General features: G+C 40.5%; 1 protein-coding gene across 1 annotated transcript in view; it reads right to left on the bottom strand.

The window, feature by feature from the left end:
- The window catches only part of DHRS3 (dehydrogenase/reductase 3), an 83039-nt gene extending 68972 nt beyond the window's left edge, over positions 1 to 14067 (bottom strand). The window contains exon 1 of the mRNA XM_072608917.1: positions 13800 to 14067. The gene's annotated coding sequence lies outside the window, so the exon portion shown is untranslated. The remainder of the gene's footprint in view (positions 1 to 13799) is intronic.
- Between the last annotated feature and the right edge of the window lie 7892 nt (positions 14068 to 21959).

The following is a 21959-nucleotide window of genomic DNA, read 5'->3' on the forward strand; positions in this document are numbered from 1 at the left end:
ATTGGCTTAATAATAATAATGGATGATATTTGTCTTGTTCTTGAAGACTTGCAGAAGGTTATACAGGCCTCATTTCATTCCATCTTTACAATAGCCCTGGGAGGGAGGTACTACAAGTATAAACATACATACACACATATATATATATGCATATAAGTATAACATAGCTATGTAGGCACATCTAGACATTTCCCATTCAGAATTCTGGGATACTATTTATATCTATGTATGGACACACACATGTGTATGAGACATACATGTCTATATTATGTAAATGTATATACACCTACACTATACATATGTTTCCATGGTGTAGGGAAATCCTGCTGTTATGCTGAGTAACCAAGGAGATCAGGGCTTGCTATGCAATTTATGTTTTAGAGACTTGCTTGGAAATAATGAAAATTCAAATGATTTGTCCAGGGTTCAGTAAGTAAGCAATCAGTAAGTATGTATTAAGAGCCTCTGTATGCCAGTGTAATACCTACATTTGGACTTTACCCTCAAGGTCAGTGAAAATGTCTGAAACCTAACTATGCAGACTGGAAATATGGTTCCAGATAGATAGTGTTTTCTTCCTGCCCTGAGAGAGATAGAGACTATCATGAATTTGTGGAGGTTCCCTACCTCCTACCCCCCCAACCTGTCCCCAGCTGCACTTGGGTGTTTTGAATTAGAGTTTTTAAGTGGGAGAGAAGACCAGACAGGAGAAAAAAAGTGCTTCCCTGGCTCTCAAATCTTTCCTCCTGAAAACCAGGGAGAGGAGATTGCAATAGAGTTCCTGGCTATTCTCAATAAATTTGTTACTAACCCTAGGTAAGTTGTAGTACAACACCCTCTCCTGGATACTCTTCCAACGTGCCCTTTCATTTGAGGCCTGGGCATTCACAAGTCCAATGACACCCCTTGGGATTCCAGGGATAATCTTATGGATAGCCACTCCTGCTACCGTGGCTCCCAAGACCCCCTGGATGTACCACCCATCAACCGTCAACCAATAGACAGTTAACTGTTAGCAAATTCAAGTAATAAAGTGTTGTAATAAGAAGAGTTGCTATAAAACATTAAACCTGAGACTTACTCTTCCACAAATACATATGGGTATCTTTGAGAAGCGTGGACTCAAATGCAGAATATGATGGTTGTGTGCACACGTCAGACACGTGAATGCAGGGGTATGCTGGTAAATGTTTAACAACCAGCTTTCTGAAAAAAAATATGTGATGCATTTTTAAAATTTAATCTGCATTATTAACATCTACTCCATCATTTTCTTAAGTCTAGACAATCAACAAGACCATTAATCAAGCCCTGATTTGTAATGTTTGCCAATTTCTGTTCACACTGATAATCTAACATTCGGCTCTTGTGAGCTGGTTGGAGCTGGCTCCAGCACACCACTGCACATAGGACAAAGGCAGCTCACAGCTCCTGGTATTTCATGATTCAAAATCCTTTTTCTCTTTGTAGAGTTCTCTCCCAGCTTCTCTTGGATACAATGTTTCTGTTAGGTGGACTGCTCAGCCTGGTTCCTAGGACTGGTTCATTGCTGGCTCTCTTCTCTGTTTCTTTCCTCCGTGTTGGCATCTATGTCTGTCTTTAAGAATGCACGTCTCTGCTCTTGGCTGGATGCACCGTCTGTCTCCTCCTGGTTCAGTAGCTCTGATGTTGTGGTCGATAGTGGGAATTTCTTCTGCCAAAGCACTCTGGAGCTTGGAATCCTCGATTGCTGGCTGGCTGCTGGTTTTATGGAGAGGCCCCTATTCTCTCAGTCAGTCACAAGATGTTTCCTGGGTGGTGAAAGTGACCTTCCTTCTACTGTCCAGGTCCTCGCCTCCTCTTGATTATGAACTGATTCACACATCCATTAATAGTGCCTATGGCACCTCCTTAAAGCCTACTGATCACATCATGGGCCTCCTTGATCACACTGTGTGAGATGAGAATGAAACTTCCTATCTTATACATGTGATCACTGATCTGTCACACTGGTGAATCTTGAAACAATTTTGGAGAATTGGGGAGTGGTGCCATAAAATGTCAGGCATTTTGTTTTTGGTCTCAATTTCCAAAAAGGGGAAGAAGATGAAACCTTTACACTCTTTCATGAAAACATAGATATTTAGATTTGGAAGTGGCCATCTAGTCCAATCCATACTCAAAAAGTAATCCTCACTATAACATACCATGTGCAACAAGTGGTCATTCAGATCATCACCTTGAAGCCCTCCAAAGAGGGGGAACTCACTAGTCAATAAGTCAACAAACATTTATTAAGCACCTACTATGTGCCAAAAGACCCAGAATCTAGGATCTGCTGCATTGTAATTGCAATATGAATGTTGTGCAGTATAGCAAAATATGAGCATCAGGATGATGACTTGTACCTATGTTATATGTTATGTACCTATGTTATATGTTATGTACCTATGTTATATGTCCGCTCTCTGATGTTATTGTGTACATTTGTGAACTCTAACTATGTATCAGGTGTAATTTATCACGATTGTATTTTTTTTAATTGGGGAAGAGGAAAAAAAGTGCATCAATTTTGTCACTGGTTGGAAGTCAAATTCTAGGCTGTCCCCTCAGTCTCATTAAATGAAGCATAGGTACAACTTATCAGACCAAGAGCCATTTCACAATCAAAGAATATGAAATCAGTTTTCAAAGGAAGAAGTTGAAGTTATCAATAACCATATAAAATGCTATATATCACAAAGAATTAAAAAAATGCAAATTAAAGCAATTCTAAGCTTCTATAAACTCACATCTATCAGATTGGCAAAGATGACAAAAGGGGAAAATGACAGATGTTGGAGGGGCTTTGGGGAGACATCTTAATGTGTTGTTGGTGAAGTTGTGAACTGGTCCAGCCATTCTGGAAAGCAATTTGGAACTATGTCCTCCAAATAATTAAAGTGTATATACCCTTTGACCCAGTTACATAGCTGCTCAGCCTATGCCCCAAAGATATCAAAGAAAAAGAAAAAGAATCTATAAGTACTAAAATATTTGTAGCAGCTATTTGTAGGAGCAGAGGGTACCCATCAATTAGGGAATGGCTGAACAAATTATGGTATATGAATGTAATAGATACTATTGCATTGTAAGAATTTTGAATGATTTCAGAGAATCTTGGGAAGACATAAATGAACTGATGCAGACACTCCATCTCCTAACTCTAGACATTTTCACTGACTGTCCTTCATTCCTGGAATGTTCTCTCTATCTCCACTTTCTGGTCACCCTGGCTTCCCCCCAGTCCTAATTAATGTTACTTTATATAGGAAGCCTTTCTGAATCCCTCTTAATTCTAGTGCCTTCCCTCAGTTGATTATTTCCTATTTATCGTGTCTATAACTTGTTTGTATATAGATGTCTACATGTTGTCTCCCCCATCAGATTGTGAGCTCCTGTAGGTGGAAACTATCGTTGGCTTTTCTTTGTATCCCCAGTGCTTAGGACAGTGTCTGGCATGCAGCTAGTGCTTGATAAATGCTTATTGATATTGATTGACTTAACGATAATGAGTGAAAAGACAATTTATATGGTGACAACATTAAAAAGAAAAACAACTTTGAAAGATTTTAGAACTCTAAGCATTACACTACTCACCTCTGACCAGAGAGGTGATGGACTCAAGGTGTAGTATGAGACATATTTTTTAACATGGCCTGAAACTGGGGATTTGTTTTGTTAGACTCTGCATATTTGATATCAGTTTTCTTTTTAAAAATTGTCTAATGGGGGGAATGTAGAAGGGAGAAATAATAAATGTTTGTAAAAAATAAACAAAAATTTTTAAATGCGTGTCATGGACCAGACATATAGGTCACTTGCAGATACATAATACTTAGCACATGTAGCTATAGCACTTGATATAGAAGAAGAACACTGGTCCAAAGGACCCAGAACTGAAACTGACAGCCAATGGATCAGAAAGCAGAAAGAATTTTTTAAAGCAAAAATATTTAATTAACAAAAAAAGAAGTTTTTAGAACTTAGGGAATAGAGGTGCCTAATTTTGTGATTCTGTGGGAGTATTTTATTTTTTTAAATCACTATTTATTTTAAACATTTTTTTCTTTTTAAATTTTTAATTCCAAATTCTCTTTCTCCCTCCTACTCCTCCCCCATCATTGAGGAGAGTAATATGATATAAATTACATATGTGAAATCATGCAAAATATATTTCCTATTAGCCATTTTTTTTTAAAAAGCAAAAAAAGTAAGACAATTATACTTCAATTTGCATTCAGAGTTTATCAGTTCTCTCTCGAGAGGTGGATAGCATTTTTTCATTATGAGTCCTTTGGAATTATCTTGGATCATTGGACTGATCCGAGTACCCAAGTCTTTCCCAGTTGATCATCATTACAACATTGTTGTTACTGTTACTGTGCACAATGATCTTCCAATTCTCACTTCACTTTGCCTCAGTTCATATAAGTCTTTCCATGTTTTTCTGAAACCACTCCCCCCATCATTTCTTATAGCACAATAGTATTCCATTACAATCATAATGTCACTTATTCAATAATTCAGGGAAATTATTTCCTCAACTGGTGAGCCTTCTCTCAATTTACAATTCTTTGTCACCACAAAAAGAGTTGATATAAATATTTTTTGTACACGTGTAGGTCCCTTTTCCTTTGATCTCTGGGATACAGATTTCCCAGTGGTATTACTGGGTCAAAGGGTATGAACAGTTTTATAGCCCTTTGGGCATAGTTTCAAATTGTTCTCTGGAATGGTTAGATCAATTCACTACTTCACTAATAGTTCATTAATATTACCTATTTTCCCCACATCCCCTCTAGCATTTGTCATTTCTGATAGGCATGGGGTGGTACCAAAGAGTTGTTTTAATTTGCCTTTTCTAATCAAGTGATTTAGAGCATTTTTCATATGACTATAGATAGCTTTGATTTCTTCTTCTGAAATCTATTTTTGCCTATCTTTTAATCATTTATTAATTGGGGAATGGCTCTTATTTTTTTTTGTAAATTGGACTCAATTCTCTATATAACTGAAAAATAAGGTCTTTATCAGAGACATTTATAAAATTTTTAAATATTACTTCATTGTCTGTGATATCTTTAAGCAAAATGTAATTTCTCTGATTATCACTTTTAATGAGCTCTACTTTTACTTTGTCTGAGATCATAATTGCTACCTCTGCCTTTTCCTACTGCAGTCAAAGCATAATAGATTCAGTCCAGCCCCTTATTTTAACAATGTGTGTGTCTTTATATTTCAAGTGTGTTTCTTGTAAACTACATATTGTTAGATTCGTTTCTCATACATTCTGTTATCCACTTCCATTTTGTGAGTAAGCTCATCCCATTCATATCCTTAATTATGATTGCTGTTAATTTCTCTCCATCTTATTTTCTTCTGTTTTCTTCTCTTTCTTTTTATACTTCCCCTCCTCAAACGTTTATTTTGCTTCTAACCACTGCCTCCCTTGATCTAACCTCCCTTTTATGATCCTCCCTCCTTTCCCTTAAACCCTTCTCCTCTATTTCCCTATTGGGTAAGAGAGATTTCTTTTCTTTTTTTTCAAATTTTATAAAATTTATTTATTTTCAGTTCTCAGTATTCACTTACACAAGAATTTGAATTCAAAATTTTCTCCCCGTCTGTCCCCACCCCCACCCCAGGACAGCATGCACCCCATCCACCCCTTCCTCCAGTCTGTCCTCCCTTCTATTCCCACCCTTCTTCTATCCCCCTTCCCCTCTATTTTCCTGTAGGGCAAAATAGATTTCTATACTCTATTGCCTCTATATCTTAATTTCCAGTTGCATGCTGAAACAATTTTTAACATTTATTATTAAAACTTTGAGTTCATATTCTCTCTCTCCCTCCCTCCTCACTCACCCTCATTGAGAAAACAAGCAATTCAATATAGGTCATACATGTGTAACAATGCAAAGCACTTCCATGATAGTTATGTTGTAAAAGACTAAACCAAAGATAAATTTCTATACACAATTGAGTTTGTATATATATTCTTCCCTCTTTGAACTAATTTTGATGAGAGTGAGGTTCAAACATTGCCTGCCACCTTCCTTCCTCTCCCCATTCCCCCTCTACTATAAAAGTTCTTCCTTGAGTGTCTCTTTTATGTGAGAAAAATTTCCCCATTCTACCTCTCCCTTCCTCCTTCTCCTAGGGGATCCTTCTTTCTCACCTTTCCATTTTTTTACATTACCCCAACATAATCAACTTACACCCATGCCCTTGGTTTATGTGAACTCCTTTTAACTGTCCAAATAATGACAAAGTTCTTAGGAGTTACATGTATCATTTTTCCATATAAAATTATAAACAGTTTAACCTTATTGAGTCCCTTATGATTTCTTTAGTGTTTACCTTCTTATGCTTTTCTTGAGTCTTCTGTATGAATGGCAAATTTTCTATTCAGCTCTAGTCTTTTCATCAGGAATGCTTGAAAGTTTTCTATATCATTAAATGTTTTTCCCCATGAAGGATTATACTCAATTTTGTCAGGTAGGTTATTCTTGTTTATAATACTCACTCCTTGGCCTTCTGGAATATCATTATTCAAGTCCTCTGATCCTTTACCGTGGAAGCTGCTAAATCTCGTGTAATCCTGACTATGGCTCCTTGATATCTGAACAACTGCTTTCTGGCTGCTTGCAGTATTTTCTTCTTGATCTGAGAGCTCTGGAATAATATTCTTGGGAGTTTTCATTTAAGGAATCTCTTTCATAAGGTGATTGGTGGATCCTTTCAGTTTCTGTTTTATCCTCTGGATTTAAGATATCAGGGCAGTTTTCTTTTTATAATTTCTTGAAATATGATGTCTAGGTCTTTTATTTGTTTTAAAAAATCGTGACTTTCTGGTAGTCCAATTATTCTTAATATCTCTCCTAGATCTATTTCCAGGTCAGTTGTTTTTCTGATATTTCACATTTTCTTCTGTTTTTCATTCTTTTGACTTTGTCTTATTGTTTCTTGACATCTCATGGAGTCTTTTAGCATCCACCTGCCCAATTCTAATTTTTAAGTAATTATTTTCTTCAGTTAGCTTTTGTACCTCTTTTCCCATGTCAACAAATCTGCTTTCATATTTTATTTTCTGCTTTTTAAACTAAGTACTAGCACCCCTCTCTGCCTAAGAATTGCAACTATGGCCCATGCTCCCTTGTGACTAACCAGAAGTGCTCTTCTCCACCTTGGAACTATGACCCCAAACTGTATATGAGCAATAGAATTGCCAGTCAGAACCAGCTGCACCCAGTGTCATCAAAGGATCCCCTTTCATTTCTTTCTGGCTTGTTGTCTGACCCCCTTACCGTCTCTGGACTGAGAGCTCCCAAAGCTGCTTCTGTTTTAGCCACTGTTGCTGCTGCTACATATACTTCTGATAGGCCATCCATCTTGGTGTCATAGACCTCTCCTATTGCCCTCTTAAATTTTCTTAGACCAGAAAAATGTTTCACCCTGACCATTTGTTGGCTCTGCTGCTCCAAAATTTGATCTGAAGCATTACTTTAAAGTTGTTTGGAAGGGAATATTGAGAGAGTCCACCTGGGTCGCTGCCTCTAAGTCACCATTTTGGCTCTACCTGAGAGTATTTTGGATAAGAGGGGACAAGATTAGCCTCATCACAGAAATCATAGTATTTGAGGGTTTAAGAGGATCTTAGTGGCACCAAGAGAATAAAAATTTTAATAGGAGAGGAATAATTTGATGTCAATTCATGGCAGAGGAGAGTAGATCCAGGTATGACTATGGGTAAGGGAGTGCTTCTGAGTCGCCAGAGGGTGTCACTAAAGCTCCAGGGTTTCTCAAGGGATAAGGAAGAAAGGGGAAGATACATAAGGAGTAAGACAGTGGCAAAGAAGGAGGATGCCAAAGAGGGGGCAATGTAGAATGGCATTGCTGAAAAAGAGCTAGATATGAAGTCAGGAGACCCAAATTCTGTCTCAGTCACTTGCTACATGACCATGAACAAATCACTTACCCTTCCTGAGTCTCATTCAGTTTTCTCATCTGTAAAATGGAAATAATGATATGTGTACAATTTACCTCAAAGGGCTGTTTAAAGACCTAATGAGAAAATGCCTATAAAGTGTATAAGCCTTTAAAAACCTCAACACTATACACGTGTCAGTTATCACTATTATTCATCATTTTGACCCTATCCAGCTTCTGAGTACTTTAAGGATAATTGATTGATTTTTGATGGTAGCTTCAAAGAGCTGTGAAAATCCTTTGCACATATTATCAATGAACACACTGTGGTCTGTTTTCCTTATAGAGATCATCTGCAATATGGACTAAACAAAGTGTGTCTTTGTGCAGGATCTTCTATGACCAAGATATTACTATCAACAAGGCCTTTCTTTTGGACAAGGAAATGGCCGAGAAATGGAGATAGGCAGAAGGGACTTGCAGTTTTACCCAATACACTTCTAGAAACTTTTCCCTATCTTCCAGAGCATGTGTGCTAATGATGATGATAAATATAATACCATTACCTATGACTTCTCCCCTTCAAAGACTCACAGCTTACATGGAGAGGGTCAAAACTGGGGGGTCTTCTGTCTTTGGCTCATTATGCCCCAGAATTTTATACCAGGCGAATTTCTAGAACAAAGCTTAGGGATTGCTCCTATCTAGGTTTTTCTGAATGGGAAGTGATGCCATCTCCAAATTCCACTCAGGCACTTGGGAACTGGGTATGGGATAACCTTTATTTAATTGGAAGGAGCCCATGTACAGATAGAGAAATACACAATCCATTCAAATAAACTATTAGAGTATCCCTTTGAAGGTAATTACACTTTAAGGGATGAGGAGAGCTGCCAGAAAAATATCCCCCTCTCTATGGACCTCCAATGTCTCCAAATTCACTGAAATGGCAGGTCTGATAAGATCCATCACCCCCAACCTAGCTTTAGGCAATTACCTACAGCACAATTCTTTGGAGATGCTCTTTATGTTCTCAGAAGCACTCTGTGGAGGACATCTCTCTCTAGGATGCTGGTAAATGAACCCTTGAACTCAAAGGCAACTTCCAAAGCTGATGCTTCCCAGGAAATGTCCCTTCTCTGGTTTTAAGGCTAGCTCCCAGGATCATACTGTCTAGGGAATCAGAAATCACCTCCTCTTCCAAAAAGAAGTCCAGGACACACAATTAGAGATGAACATTATTCATGAACTACCTTCTTGAGCAGATTGGACAAGCACATTAACCTCTGCCATGTGTTTCTGCTGCAAGTCACTTTTAATTTACTCCTGGTAGAGGAGAAAGGAGAAGAGAGAACTCCTTCCCTTCCCCCACTTTTGCTGTACTCAGAAAGATAGTGCAAAGGAAAAGGCAAAAAGTGAGTGATGAAGATCATAAGAACCCTCTTAATTTATATAGACTCAATAGATAGGCAACTCTTCCAACAAAAATGCAATCCCACTGACTCAGTTGCCCTTTGTTAGCCCTAGTCTCTGGGAATCAACTAACAAAATACTGTGTCCTCTCAGCAATATGACCCTACCTCCCCCCAAATTTCCCCAATACTAGCAAGGGCACCACCACGATCTTCCCAGTCAGAACCTAGAACCTTTTGCTCCTTTCTCCCTGCCCCATCCCATCCCAATCTGATGCCAAGTTTTATTGACTCCGCCTTTGAAACATCTCTCCAATATGCCCCCTAATGTTCTGGCAGTGCTAGCACCCTCATACTAGCCCTTATCACTTCATGCCTGGACCTGCTGGTAGGTCTGCTTGCCTCAAGTTTCTCCCTACTCTTGGCCACCCTCCACTCAGCTGTCTAATTAATCTTCCTAAAGCACATGTCATATCATTCTCTTATTCAGCCAACTCATGTGGCTCCTGATTATCTCCAGAATCATATCCTCTGTTTGCTATTCATAATAGCATGTCCTTAATAACCTAGGCTCCTGCCTCCTTTCCAGTGTTCTTATATCCTGTTTATCCCCACACATTCTACACTCCAGCAGCAGTGACTTCTCTGCTATTCCTTAAACAAGACACCCTCTCTCTTTACTCTATGCCTTTTCCCTGGCTGTCCTTCATGCCTCTCCCTCTTTTTCTCTGCCTTCTGCCTTCTAGGAAGTCCCAGCTAAAATCCCACCTTCTTGAGGAAGGAAGTATTTCCTGATTCTCCCTTAATATTAGTGGCTTCCCTTTGTTGATTATTTTCAACTTATCCCATATATGTCTTGTATATACATATACACATATAGTTATAGTTTTATATATATGTATATATGTGTGTGTATATGTACATATATTTGTATATATACATATGTGTATATATACATATACATACATACACACATATATAGCCTAACTACCTTTAATACACACACACACACACACACACACACACACACATATCCACACAGTTATCTGCATGTTCTCTCTCCTATTAGAGGCACTTAGGCAGTGCAGTGGATAAAATCCTGGAATCAAATACAATTTCATACACTTGCGATTCTGGGCAAGTCAATTAACCTTTAAAGTTTGCCTCAGTTCCAGGGTCATTGTAAGGATAGAATGAGATATATTTGTAAAGTGCTTGACATAATGCTTGGCACACAGTAGGTGTTTGATAAATGCTTGTTTCCTTCCTTCTTTTCCCTTTAGACTGAGTTCCTTCAAAGCAGGGACCAGGTTATTGTTGGTTTTTTTTTATTTTAATTTTTTGCCTTTCTTTGTATCCCTAATCCTTGGTATTATACTTGGCATAGCACATAGTAGGTGCTTAATAAGTGGTTGTTGACTTGACCTGATCAACATTTAGCACAATGCCAGGCACATAGCAAATGATTAATAAATGTTCTATGTATCTATTTAGGAATCTATGTATGTTTATATAGAACATCTACTTTTTAATGTATCTTTATATCTAACTCATTTAGGCATTCAACTATATATCTATTCATCTATCTATCTATCTGTCTATCCATCTATCTTTCTGTCTGTCTGTCCGTCCGTCTGTCTATCTATATGTCATCTATCTGTCTGTCTATCTATCTGTCTATTCACCTATCTGTAGCCGTGTGGAAACTTGTTAGTCCTCTATCTGTTACTTTCAATTTAGATTTTGTTTATTTACCATAAAACCCTCATGACTAGGAGAAAGCTATATGTCTAAGCTGTATGTCACATTTTATTCAATGCTCATGTATTTCAATGAAGAGAAGAGAAAGAGCCAACTCTGTTTTAGAGAGATGAACTATTTGCTTTATATGAGTAGGCGTTCTACTTGGGGATGGGGTCAGTGGGGCAGAGCAGGGTGACTGGACTGTCATAGACTTAGGAAAGAATAAAACCCCCCCTAGATACCCCTAGAGATGAAATGTTAAAATATGAGCTTCAAGTCTTCAAGCGAGCAAAACCCAGGCCTTTTCTTTCCCCCCTACTTAGTCCTTTATCTGTTACTTTCAATTTAGATTTTATTTATTTACCATAAAACCCTTTTGGGTAGGAGAAATTTCTAAGCTGCATGTCATATTTTATTTAATGCTCATGTATTTTAATGAAGAGAAGAGAAAGAGAGCCAACTGTTTTAGAGAGACGAAATATTTGTTCCATATGAGTAGGCAGCTCTACTTGGGGGATGGAGTGAGCAGGGCAGGCAGGGTGACTGGGACTGGTCTTTTGTAGGCTTGGGAAAGAATGAAAAAAAAAAGGCCAGATGCCCCTAGCAATTAAAATATAAAAAAGAGAAAAGTAAGCTGGTAATACTTCTAGTCTTCAAGTGAGCAAAACCCAGGCATTTTCTTTCCCCTCCACCAGGGAGACATTTGGCATGTTGAATTTGAAAAGGAAGCCATGTCCCTGAGAAATGAAGCGGAGTGCCTTGCTTAGAAAAGGGGAACCATGGCACCAAAGGAGCAGTGAGCAGTGAGGAGTGCCGTCTATACAGAGGAAGGGAGGGCTACCTGTTTCCGTGACTAGCAGCTCAATCTGCTTTGTTCACTGGCACTACTCAGTGGCTTATATGTACAAGAAAGGTACATGTAAAATACTATGAGAATTCAGAGGGAGAAGAGCTCACTTTCATTTGAGGAGAGTGGGAAAGACTGCATGGAGGAGTCTACATTTTACCTGGGCCCTGAAGAAAGGGTAGGATTCCAGTGGGTGGACTGTTGGAACAAGACATTCAATGTGTAGTGAATGACAAGAGGAACAGCTAAGAGGCAGGAAACTATGGGATATATTTGTAGAATTGCAGCCTAATTTGGCTAAAGGGAGACAAGGTAAACAATAGGCAGGGATCTGATTTTGAAGGATTGAATTGACCAACTAAGGAATTTGGGATTTGTTCAATAGGCAATGGGTAATCAAACTATCAAGTTCTTTGAACAGGCAGATGAGATGGTCAGATCTATGAAAGAGGAAGGTCAGCTTGCCAGTGATATCTAAGAATGGAATGTGGAGGACTAGGGAGTAGAAAGAGATGGGTAGACCAGTTAGGAGGTGATTTCAATAGGCCAGGTGAAAGGTAATGAGAGCTTGATCTGGAACCATAATAATGGAAACTTTGAAATGGCACTTCAATGACTAGGATTCAGGAGTCCTGAGTTCTAGTCTCAGTTCTGCTACTAAAGAGTTGTGTCACTGTGGGCAATAAAATACAGAATTTCAGATCATAAGATTATAGATTCAGGGAGGATTTTAGAGTCATGTTCTTCTGGCTTGTCCCACCTCTGGCAGTCATAAGATCACACATTCATAGCTAGAAAGGATCATAGACAACATTGAGTCCAACCCTCTCATTTTACAATTGAGGAAACTGAAGTCCAGACAGATGAATATAGTTAATAAGTGATTTAGGCCAGGTCTTCTTAAACTTTTTCCACTCGTGACCCCATAGATTGTAACCACAGTTTAAGAAGCAAATTTGAACCTGCTTTCCTGATTCTAGGCCCTATCCCCTATCCACTATATCATGTCACAAAAATCCTTTTGACAAGTGATCATCCAGACTCTCCTTGAAGAACATCAAGCTTGAAGAAGGGGACCCTTCCAAGAAGCCTATTCCATCTGAAAAATAAAGGAGATGGGCTGGAAGACCTCTGAGGACCCCTCTGGCTCTGATCTGTGATCCCAGGATCTTTGGCAGCAGAGACCCCTAACTGCCACACACATGGTCACTAGAAGGAAAGTGTTTTGATTACCTATGGTGACGGAACTGTAATGGAACAGTTCTGACCATTGCTTCCAGTCAAACTGACCACAGGTGGAAGAAGGGAACTTGAAGATCAATTATATAGAGCTCACTTTTTTCCTTTAACATTTTATATTTTTCAAGCTGAAGAAAATGAGACCCCAAGAGAAGTGCCTCAAATAAGCTCATATGGTTAGTGTCAGGGTCAAGATTAGAATCCAGGTCTCCTAACTTTCACTGTTCTTTTAAATTATAGTTTGAAACTCTCTCTCTCTCTCTCTCTCTCTCTCTCTCTCTCTCTCTCTCTCTCTCTCTCTCTCTCTCTCTCTCTCTCTCTCTCTCTCTCCCCCACCCCCAATTTCCTTAAAGGAAAGATATGGATGATTTTCTCTCCCCCTCCCTCCTTCCTCACAGGGCCCTTATGGGACTTAGATAAAATAAATGGTTTATGGATGGGTTCAATAATGATCTGGGGTGATTTCTAGGCAGTGGGGTCAACTCAAACAAATTCTACCATATACAGATTTTCAAGAGTCAGGAAACTATATGGTCTCTGTAATCAGGAAGCCCATACTCTAGCTGGGAAGACAGACCTTCAATGTGGTATATCTTAAAAATACTCACAAAGCTGCGAGATGGAGGCAGACACTCTCACCAGCACAGCTCCTCTGGGGGCTTCAGTTTCCTTTCCAGTAGAGCCGACCTAGGCATTGTTTCTCTTGGAATGTTTATCAGGGCTCGGAATGCCAGTTCTGAATGTGCTACATCAGCACCGATATCAAATAACACTGTCTGTTTTCTTAAGGGTTGGTCCCTAAGGACTGAGAAAGGCAAACCTCATCCCTGATCTCCTTGGGTGGAATTCTTGGAATACCTGGTTGTAGAGAAAGACAGTAAGCAACACCATGGGGTGTGCCTTTTTCTTGGATCCTAGAGAAGGACCTGATGAACTGATTTACAGGCCAGGGAGAGAGCTGTTGGGCCCTGCAGGAGAGGGGTGGAGGAATTACAGAGAAGCATTCAGATCTTGCTGTGGGGCAGAAGGAGCCAAAGTCCCAGGGGAGCAAGCTAGCATGGTGTTCCTCCCTCTGCCTTGACCTTCAGCAGACTAACTGGGGCCTGTTAGAGGGGGGGACAAGACAGAAGAACGTGACTCCAAATTCCTCTCTGAATGTACACCAAACATTAGCCAGTAATCTACTCCAGCACAAATAAAAACTTATTAAAGGAAATGAGTTACTCATTTTTATCTTTGTTTCCCTTGGATGCCCACACAGATCCTTGGGCAGGCAAGGTACAATGGTCATGACTGTAGGGTTTGGAGGGGGAAGCTACCTTGTAGTCTCTTAGACAGATACATAAGCATACAGACATATAGGCAGAACAAGGTAGGCAAAGTATTAAGTGCCTACTATGTGCTAGACACTGTACTAGGATCTAGGGATGCAAAACCAAGAAGACAAGACTGTCCCTACTCTGAAGGAGTTTATATTCTGATAAAGATAAAGCATAAAGAGGGTGTGGAAAGCAGGGGGTGAGTGGCCAATGTGCAGATGGAGCAGACCTGAGAGGGAGCTGAAAGTGAAGAGGAATTTATAGGTAAGGAAATTGAAGTCTAGAAAGGTCAGCTGGCTTGCCCAATTAATCAAGCAACAAGCCTTTATTAAAGCCTATTTTGTGTTAGACTTTGTATTGGTACTAGAGAAACAAAAAGCAAGAAAAGGCCTTGCTCTGGAGGAGCTCACTTTTAACTGGGGAAACTAATATGTACGTATATAAGTAGGTAGAAAAAATTTCTATGACAGTTAGGATTCTAACTCAAACCTATTGATTCCAAAGTGAAAGTCTTTAACGATTTGGAGGAAGGTTCTTCAGCATTTAAAGTGTAAGGGTCTTTTATGTATGTAGGACGTAACTAAGCCCTGGTGGAATAGTTGTTCAGAGCTATTTGGGAAGGTGTGGAGGGATGAAGTGGGTAGACATGTGGCTCATCTACCTTTCCCCTTGGAATCCAAGAAGTTTCTTGTCACAAATGAGGAAGCTGAGGCCCAGATTTGCTAAATGAAGTGCTAAGGTTCATACAGGTAATAAATAGAAGAACTGAGACTGAATTTAGTTCCCATGACTACAAATCCAGTACTGATCCCCTGCACCCTCTCTGCGGGAAGGACATGGGGGAGAGCTCAAGAAGTGATGGAATGTTTTAGGTGAACCCAATTCAGGCTAGCCACAAGGCCCATTGGCATGGGGAGGAGATAAAAACTCTACCCTCCAAGAGGGGTGGGATGGAGTTGGCAAGAGGTGAGAGAGCTTAAGTTCTCCACCACCTCCTCTTTGAGACACATCAAGCTTTGAGTTTTCTTCAGGACCCTTGAAGCATTGGCTCATTTAGGGAACTTCTGGCTTCCAGATTCAAGAGAGAACATGGAAGAGGCCAACCCTACTTAAGGTTGTGGAAAAAAAAGACAGAAGAGACATGAGAGGAGCAGGGGAGATAAATAGGTAGAGAGATGTCTTCTCTGATTTATCTCTATCATCTGTCTATTTATCTATCTGTCTATCTATCTATCTATCTATCTATCTATCTATCTATCTATCTATCTATCTATCTATCTATCTATCTACCTGTCTGTCTGTCTGTCTATCTATCTACCTATGTATCTGTTTCAGATTAGGAGTTGATGATTCACCAGATCACCATAATGCAATGAAAGTTAGATTTGTTAGTGTCTTGGGAATGACTGGTCCTGAACTTTCCTTTTAAATTCTTGTGGGTTTTTTTATTTATTTTTTATTTTTAGAAAATTCTTGTGCTTTTTTTTTTTTAAATAGGAATTTGGCTTACAATATATGTCCCAATTAGAGAAGGATTCTTTAACAATGGTTTAGGGTTTGGGGTTCCCACCCTCGAACCAGAAGAAAGAAACCAAAAATCTTTCATATCAATGCCCTTCTTTGTGGCTAAAACTGCCAGAGCTATCCCAGTTCCCTGATACACACTTATACCATGAACACAAACAAATGTACATATGTGCTTGACCACAGATATTTATGAAAAGTTAGCCTCAGTTAGTAAAATAAAATTTTCAGCATAGTGCATGAAGGTGCCAGTCATCCCCCTAATAAAGTGGGGCAGATGAAGAGGGATGTAGACCATGAATTCCTCTACATTCTCCCCAACTTTTAATGGATGCTCCAGTCACCCAGATAAGTGGCCATGAAAAAAATGGTCTTCTACCTTACCACTTGTATCTTAATATTTATTTCTCCACGTGGGCTTGGGGAGAGGAAACTTCATCTCAGGCATGTTCTCTCAGCTGCTTTCAACTGGTCTGCTGCTGCAGCAACTCTTTTCCACAAGCCCTGTCAAGGCTTGTCCTAATCTTTAAACTATGTGATCTTGTCTAGCCTCAGGAGATAAAAGAAAACTCAAAATCTTAGCTGACTAGGTGGGCTCAGGCCACTTTTCTCTGCAGAGGAAGTGGTGTACACACACACACACACACACACACACACACACACACACACACACACACACACCCATAGATGGAAGGTGATTTTGGGGAGAAGACACTAGGATATGGGAATTTTAGTGGAGAACAGGGTTAGGATTTGAGAATCATAAAAGACTTCTGTATAAGGTGGCCATTGAGTTGAGTCTGGGAGTAACCTATTTGGCCAGAAATATGAAGGGCATATTGGAAGGGGACTGATAAAAGGGAGTGTGAGAAGATCTCTCAAGAGGCTAATACAATGGAACATAGGGCTATCAATGAGGGCCTCTATTAGTGTAGTGGGGAAAGAAAAGAGGGAACAACCCTGAGAGATGTTGTATAGGTGGATTGAAAATATGTGGTAACTAGATAAATATGGGAGGTGAGAATGTGATGTCAGTTAAAGATAATTTCAACCATGACTACCATTTTAGAGGCCTAAATAGGGAAATGAGAAGGGAATTTAGGGATTTATATGTTGGGATTGAGTTGCATGTGACACATTAAATAGAAATGTCCTGTATAGGCAGTTGTGGATATGGTTGTAAACCTCAGAAGAGAAGTCATAACTAGGGAAACAAGTTTGGGATTCATATGAAAGAAGAGGTAGTTGAAGCCATAGGAATGAATGAAAATGCCAAGGGAGGGAATGGAGTTAGTCCAGGGGAAATCATTTTTAGGTTCAAGCTATTTTTCCTGGTCATTATTCGTTAATGGGAAAGGAGTACCTCAAGCTCGACAGGCTTTCTCATCAAATGCCAGTAACGCAGAAACCATTCAAGCAAACAGAATTCAGTGAAGTTACCATAGAACGTCAGAAAATAGGCAGAGTGAATGAGTTCTCCCCCAAGGATGACATTCCTTGAAGTCTCTAATGAAGCAAGATGGAAAGGTATATGCCCAAGGGGACAGTTCCTTTACGAGTTGGAGTTCCCAAAGTCTTTTTCATCTAATAGGATCATTTCTCTGAAGAGAACCACATGTGTACCCTAGGAAGCTGGAAAAACCAGAGCTTTTCCCACACTCTCACCCACCCTGCCCCTCACACCACTACACCACTACACCACTGTGTAGAGTTTTATGCAAATGATCAGGCATGAGACCCAGATCACACTGAAATGATAATTAAACCCTTAGGAACTGATAAAGCTACCAAGAGAAGACAGAGAGAAGGAGGGCCAAGGACAAAGCCTTGAAATACACTGGAAATTGTGGATGTGATATGTATAATGGGACAGCAAAGGAGACTAAGGAGAGGTCAGGTAGGTAGGACACCCTGAAGAGAGCAGTGTCATGAAAACCCAGGGAGAAAACATCCAGGACAGGGTGGTCAACAAAATCAAGCAAAGTAGAGAGGGCAAGGGTGAAGACAAGAAAACACCATAAATTTTGCCAGTTAAGAAGTTACTGACAACTTTGGAGAGAGTAATTTCAATTAAGTCATGAAGTCAGAAAAAAGATTACAAAAGTTTAAAGAGTGAGAGGAGATAAAGTGAAGGTGCCCAAGGTAGATAGCTTTTTCTTCTAGGAGTTTGATTGATAAAAGAAGGAATAACATAAGACTAGCTTGAAAGGATAGTAGGGTCTAGTGAAGGATTTTTTCTTTTTATCCCCAGGACAGGAGAGACTTGAACATATCTAAAGCCAGTAAGGAAGGAACCAAAAGAGTAGGAAATTGAAGATTTGAGACAGAGAAACAGTGATTGAGGACAAGGCAATCTTCTGGAAAAAATGGGATAGGATAGGATTAAGGATACATAGGAGGGATTGGTCTGGGCAAAGAGAAGGTCCTCATCACCAGACACTAGAGGGAAGGGGGAGGGAAGGGAGGATGCTGCTACCTATTATATGGCTACAAAAAATTACTTGCCTATGTAATCTAAACATAAAAGGCTAAGACTGAGCCAGAAAATCTCCCAGAAGTAGGATGGGAGTGGAGCCAAAGAGATTTATTTAAAATTTGTATTTTTGAGCAGTATTTAATATCAACTGCTAGACTGGAATTCAGAACTCAGTGAATCTTTCTTTCATGTCTGGTTATTGGAAGCACAACAACTTGTAAAGAAGATCCTGGCATGCCTACTGGATGAGATCTTGGGGCCAGTGGCTTGAGTCTAGCACCACCTGGTGGACAATAGCTTACCACACTGTAGGGGCCCGTCTATGTGTGCATTGAACTGGGGTAGTTAGGGCTCCTTGGTGTCATCTGGGACTTGAATGTTTCTGGAAGCAGACAGCAATAGTAGAAAGCTGGGAGCATCCTCAGACAAAAGAGGTGGAAAAGCCTTTCACAACATGTGAGTTCTTTAGCTAGCTTTTCTCACACTGGGTTCAAGTAAAAAAAAGAAAATCTTCCCCCCGCCCCCCCCCCCCCCAGGGTCAATAGCATGAATTCATAGTTAGTCATTATATACTTTGGAAAAGTAGTTGGTCAGTCAGTCAACAAACATTTATTAAATGCTTCCTATAGGTGGCATAATCTCACATGCTAATGGATGAGGCAACATACAAAGAACTAGGTAAATCCAAGCTATCCAGAGTAGATGTGGGGGTGGGGGGAGGTTGATCTTAGAGGGAAAGGCACCAGTAGCTTGGAGGACCAGGAATGGCCTTTTGCAGAAGGTGATGATTTGATCAGAGTATTCAAGGTAACTGAAGGGGGGAGGGACAGAATTTGAGGCATGAACCCCTCCAGCCTGTACAAAGGCAGGGAGTCAGATACGGAGTGTCATATTTGAGGAAAGACAAGGAGGCCAATGTCACTGGATTGTAGAGTTTGAGAAGAGTAAAAGCTGACTAGAAAATAAGGAGCCAGGCTTTGAAGAGCTTTGATCCTGGGAGTAACAGGGAGCCATTGCTGTTTCCTTTCTTTTCTTTTTTTTTGGAGGGGGGAAGGCAAAGCACATGGGGTTAAGTGAGTTGCCCAAGGTCACACTGCTAGTGTCAAGTGTTTGAGGGTAGATTTGAACTCAAGTCCTGCTGACTGGAGTGCTGGTGCTTTATTCACTGCACCCCTTCGTGGCCCCTCCACTGGAATAGTCCAGTTTGGCATAGTCAGACCTATACTGGCAGTTGAGTGGAAGATAGGCTAGAGTAGGGAGAAACTTGAGGTGAGGAAACCAGGAAAAGGCTATTTCAATATCCCAGGGAAGAGGTGATGAAGGTCTGCATAGTGTGCTGACTGTAAGAGTGGAGTCACTGTGAAGGCAGAAACAGCAGGATCTGACAAGTGACTGGATATATGAGAGGGATGAAAAGGAGCTGAAGATGGTGCCACTCTTGGGAGCCATGGTGACTGGGAGCTGGTGGTGCTTTCAACAATAGGGAATTGTGGGAGAGGTGAAGGTTTGTGGGATGAGAGAGTGAGTTCAGCTTTGAACACTTTGAATTTGTGATTTCTAAGGGACATCTGGCTCAAGGTGCCCCAAAGTGTGGGACTGCAGCTCAGGAGAGAGACCAGGGCTACATATATAGATCTTGGATTCACTGAACCCATGGGAACTGATTTCAAAATAGCAAAATCACACTCTCTCTTTGCTCTCACTGTCTCTAGGTCACACTTTGGCTTATTGAGGAAAATATCACTTGTTCCTTGAAGGGATGAGTTCTCTTTTCTCACTCTCAAACCTCACATTCTATGTGCTTAAACAACACAGAGCACAATAAAAGATATTATTTGTAAAGTACTTTATTGACCTCAAAGTGTTACATAAATGCTAGCTATTATTAATTAAAAGAGCTCATGGTTGAATCAGCATCTTTAAGTAAAAAAAAAAAGAAAAGAGGAAAAACAATTCTTTCAAGTTCGAAGCTTCCACCTGCAGGCTGCCAGAGGGAGTTGCTTCTTGGTTCCTTTACTTTCCTCCTTTCTTCTTCCTCCAGCTTCCCAACAAAGTGGGAAGCAAAGTTGTTGTTTTTTTTTTTAAACAATCTCCTTTATTATTAGATAGATTGATGGCTTTTATTATCAAGGCCCACAGGAAGACTCCAGGAGCCAGGTGTGGGGAGGGGCAGGAAAGAGCTGGTAGCCTCCCTAGGCTAGCTCTTGGTAAGAAGCAAAAGGAAACAGGTCTGGTGGCCCTGAACCCCTTCCGCTGCTTCCTAGCAGTACTGGTTTGCATCTGGTCAGTCCGTCCCCTTCGTTCCCATTCTCTACTTGGCCAACTCTGCCTCTGACTCCAGGAATCCTGGAGGGGGCTCTGCCTTGGTTCTTCATTAGGCTACCATAGCTGCTGCCTCTCTCCTGCAAAATGAGGTCCCTGCCCCTTGTGGTCACATTGGCTCATCTATGGAAGTTTGTCTCTCCCTCAAGCCACTCAGAACTGGAAGACCTTGAAGCCCAGGTGGCTGCATTCTCTCACCTTTTACTCCTTGGACTCTCACTGACCTGTAGAGCAGTGTTCTTTACATACGACCCTTCCTCAGCACTCTTTCAGTTCTTACCTTAACAAGACCTGTCCCCCCCCCCCCCCAATCTCTCCCCTCCAGTCATTCTGTCTGCCTCTCCCGCAGGTCTAGAACGTTCTCCCTCATCATCTCTGCCCTAATGATCTCCATGGCTTCCTTTCAGTTTCAGCTAAGATCATCCCTTCCTAGCTCCTCTTACTTCTAGTCCTTTCCGTATGCTGCTTATTTTCTGTTTATCTCCTATAAAGTCTGCTAACAGCTCACATGTTGTAACCCTCATTAGCCTGGGAGTTCCTTGAGGACAGGGACTGTCTTTTGCCCTTCTTTGTACCTCCAGAGTTTAGCACATGTCTGGCACATAGTAGGTAGCCCATAAACGCCTACTGACTGACTGATAGGATGATGGAAGGCAGCACACAAGCTCATCTGGGCTTCGAAGGCTCCCCAACCCCCTCTTCACCTGGGATAAGCTGACACTCATGTTACCACTGCAAGAAAAGTTTCACTGAGCGGCAATGAGAACAAGGAAGGAGAAAAAAGATATGCTGATGGAAAAACAAAAGCCATAATAAAGCTTTAAAGTGCTATGCAAATATATTGCTTAAATTTTATGACTAAGAGAGATAGGAGTGACTTCTGGAGCCAGGTCCTGGAGGTGAGGAGGAATGGGGTCAAGGGGGAAGGTGGAGAGGCAGAGGCCTTTGTGTAGACATTTCTTCTTCTCTCACGAGTGAGGAGAAGAGAGTGGGCACTTCTGCTGATGAGAATTAAAGAGTGGAAGACCTCCTACCCTTTGGTGCTCTCCTTCTGCTGGATTTGAGTTAGTGTGAGGAGAAAGCTTCCATTCTCAGGACATTAATATCCACTTCCATAGATTGGCCCA

This window comes from Notamacropus eugenii, chromosome 5, assembly GCF_028372415.1.
Source record: "Notamacropus eugenii isolate mMacEug1 chromosome 5, mMacEug1.pri_v2, whole genome shotgun sequence".
In the NCBI taxonomy this organism is placed as follows: domain Eukaryota; kingdom Metazoa; phylum Chordata; class Mammalia; order Diprotodontia; family Macropodidae; genus Notamacropus; species Notamacropus eugenii.